This window comes from Zerene cesonia, chromosome 15 (assembly GCF_012273895.1).
Source record: "Zerene cesonia ecotype Mississippi chromosome 15, Zerene_cesonia_1.1, whole genome shotgun sequence".
In the NCBI taxonomy this organism is placed as follows: domain Eukaryota; kingdom Metazoa; phylum Arthropoda; class Insecta; order Lepidoptera; family Pieridae; genus Zerene; species Zerene cesonia.
The window spans coordinates 4,076-7,360 of NC_052116.1; positions in this window are offsets into that span (position 1 = coordinate 4,076).

The window sequence follows — 3,285 nt, forward strand, 5'->3', positions numbered from 1 at the left end:
CAGGCACGCCGATATCATCGAGCCCTGCGCACCTCGCACAGATGAGAATCGTGTTCCCGCAAATTGAATATCATAAATATTATATAATTAAATATCATATCGGTCAACATTTCATTTACATATATATATATATATATATAGCAGACTTTTATATATAAAATTGTACGTTATGTTAATCTAAAATTAGAGAAAAGAAGAAAAAAAGCACATGAGCAATCATATACAACAGCTAAATTGGTAGAATCAAAGTATTATAAATTTCAGGATCTTATAAAGTCTTCAATGTGCACACACATCAAAATGTATATATCAATGAAAATAATGAAACTAAACACTACTAAAAAGAATCTACAACCAACCTGCAGCGCGGCCTCTTGGCCCGCCGGATAATTGTCCACAATGCCGGCCAGCACGAACGCCGCCAGCGTGCGGTGCTCCGTCTGGAACGTGACGCATTTCAGTTGAAATAAACTTACAAGGGAAACTTTATATTGTTATGTAAAGAACGATTTACATTTGGGTCTGTACAATACGTTATCTGGTACCTGATATAACCGAATAAAGAATGTTACTGTTAATTGTCACGCGTCGTGATTGTTCCAAGATATTCAGCTGACCGCCGCCCGCAGTACATGGTGCTACTGACTTAAGTGTGCTGAGGTCGTTGCAGTAAACAATATGTGTTATGTGAGAAATTTTTGAAAGAATAGAAAAAATTTGATCACGAGGCGGGATTCGAACCCGCGTTTCTTGCCTAACCGTAGCAACGCCTAGACTCTCGGCCACCCGCGATCCCGCCACAGTAATCGAATTTCTTCTACTCTTTCGGTTTCATGTGCCTAAGGGGCACCCCACGCCATCTATTGAGATGATTAAGAACCATCACAACCAATACGAAACATTGTTTCAATGATTACAATATTGTATCGATGGAACGCAGCTTTTGAGATTTTTTTTTTTTTATTTTTTATAAAATAAATTTCTCAACTATAAAGCATTTCAATGCTATAAAACTAAAAATTAAAAATATGTGTTATATGTTTGACTTACATCAACGGATGGATCCTGGAGTATAGCGAGGAAGTATTTGTGACCCTTTGCATTAACCAGATCTACTTGACAACTCTGTAAGAATAATATAATGATCGTTATGTGGGATAACAAATTGATCTATAGATATTATTACATGTTTGTATATATTATCCGAATATCAAAGTTGTATTTCAAATTGATTTCATATAATTTCCATATGAAACATAGTTACAATGCGTTTTCCCTGGTTAGATGTGGATAAGTAAGAACCCATATTCCGTACATAACGTACGGAATATGGGTTCTAACAGTTTTAATTGTATCACATACATAATCAATAGCAACTATGTAAGGCGTTTAACCTACTAACAGAAACATAAAAATTGAACGATAAATGAACCGATTAATTCCTCGAATGCACGTATCAGAGCTGAAACGTTACCGGATCGACGGCAATGATCTTGGCCCATATGTAGAGCATGGCGGGGCGGAGGTCCGGCGCGGAGGCCTGCAGCAGCTTGAGCATGTAGGGGAAGATGCCGACCGCCAGCACCGCGCGCACCGCCCAGCGGCCCAGCGCCAGGAAGCGGCACAGGATGTGCAGCGCGCGCACGCGGTGCAGCGTCGACAGCAGCACCTGCAGCACCATCGGCAGCTGCTCCGGCGGCGCGCGCGACACCGACCCTGCGGCACGCGATACATGTGTCACTGCGTGCGCGTGCGCGTGCGCGTGCGTGCGCGTGCGGGCCGGCCGCGCGGCGGACACGTACACTTGCCCAGGTCGAGCCACAGCTGGAAGGCGGTGAGCTGGTCGCGGAAGAAGGGCGAGTGGCGGTAGGGCGGCGCGCGGTCGGCGAGCAGCGCGGGCAGCTGCGCCAGCGCCAGGTCCAGCGTGTGCTCCCACGCGGCCCACAGCGGGTGCCGCGCCAGCGACGGCAGCGCGGGCGACGACACCGGCGTGCAGTTGTACGACCTGCGGCACAGATACAGATACACCATACACCAAGCGTGTGTCATGTGCACACACACATTTAAATAAGTATTCACTATTATTACAGTTAATTATGACAGTTCAAAAAGTGCCCATTCGAACTAGATCAAACAAACGACATATGCAGCTTATAGTTACAGTTAGAAAAAGTACAGTACAACAGGTACGAACATAAAATTGCAAAATTGATAATAAATCCAGCCAAAAAATGACGAACGAATATAAACTGACAAACAGATTTTAATAATTAATTTATCGTAAAATCTTCATTATGTATTCATATTCGACCTAGACTATTTATAGTCACCTCATGATCCTGTCTGCGAGCAGGAAGTTCCTGCAGAGGCTGGCGGTGAGCAGGTCGGCCCGGAACAACTGCTGGAACAGCTCGGCCGGCAGCGAGCTCCACGCGATGGTGTCCGTGATCGCCGTGAAGATCCAGTTCAGCTCGCCCAGCATCGTGCGCCGGTCCGTCACCTGCCCGGGGATTCTGGAACAGTGTTGCTTGTAGTGAGTGCTGCTTTGTTACTTGTGAACACATTAACTCAAGTGACACAACTCAAAACCGGATTCAATGCAAATACAAATTAATTGATATATCGCGTTAAGGTGCTATACAACGTGTTCTGTTGATATTTTAATAAAATATATGTACATCAGAGGTTTATCGTTTTAGTTTGTGTGTTGATCTGTACGTTTTGGTAAAAAGCAATGATATAATTAGGCATAAAGTTTTTTAATCTTGTGGTGTTCATAACATCGGGCTCGAAGGAGCAACGCTACGCACTTGTCGATGAGGTCGATGAGGTCGGCGCGCGCGGAGCGCAGGCGGCTGCGGAGCACGAACCACTTCATGGCCATCTTGACGGGCGTGGTGAGGCAGGCGGTGAACAGGTCGGCGGGCAGCTCGGGCGACATGGGCAGGCTCTGGCCGGCCGCGCACGCCGCCAGCTGGATGCAGTTCTTGTACGAGACGGGCGGGCCCGCCGCCTCGCCGCCCTTGCTGCTCACCTGCATCTGCGCCAATCCAACCAATCGCCGAATCGTCAGAAAGAGAGGGGGACAGAAATCCAAGTGTAGATGGAAGGCTACACAGCTAAGTGTAATATTTAAATACAATATTCTATGTATTAAAAATATGATGAATATGAAATTAATTTTTCTTTAATGCATTAAAATTATTTTGTATGGGCTGATAATACATACACTCTTGCTTGATATGATGTTCGTATATTGATATTTGATTTGATGATATAATGATT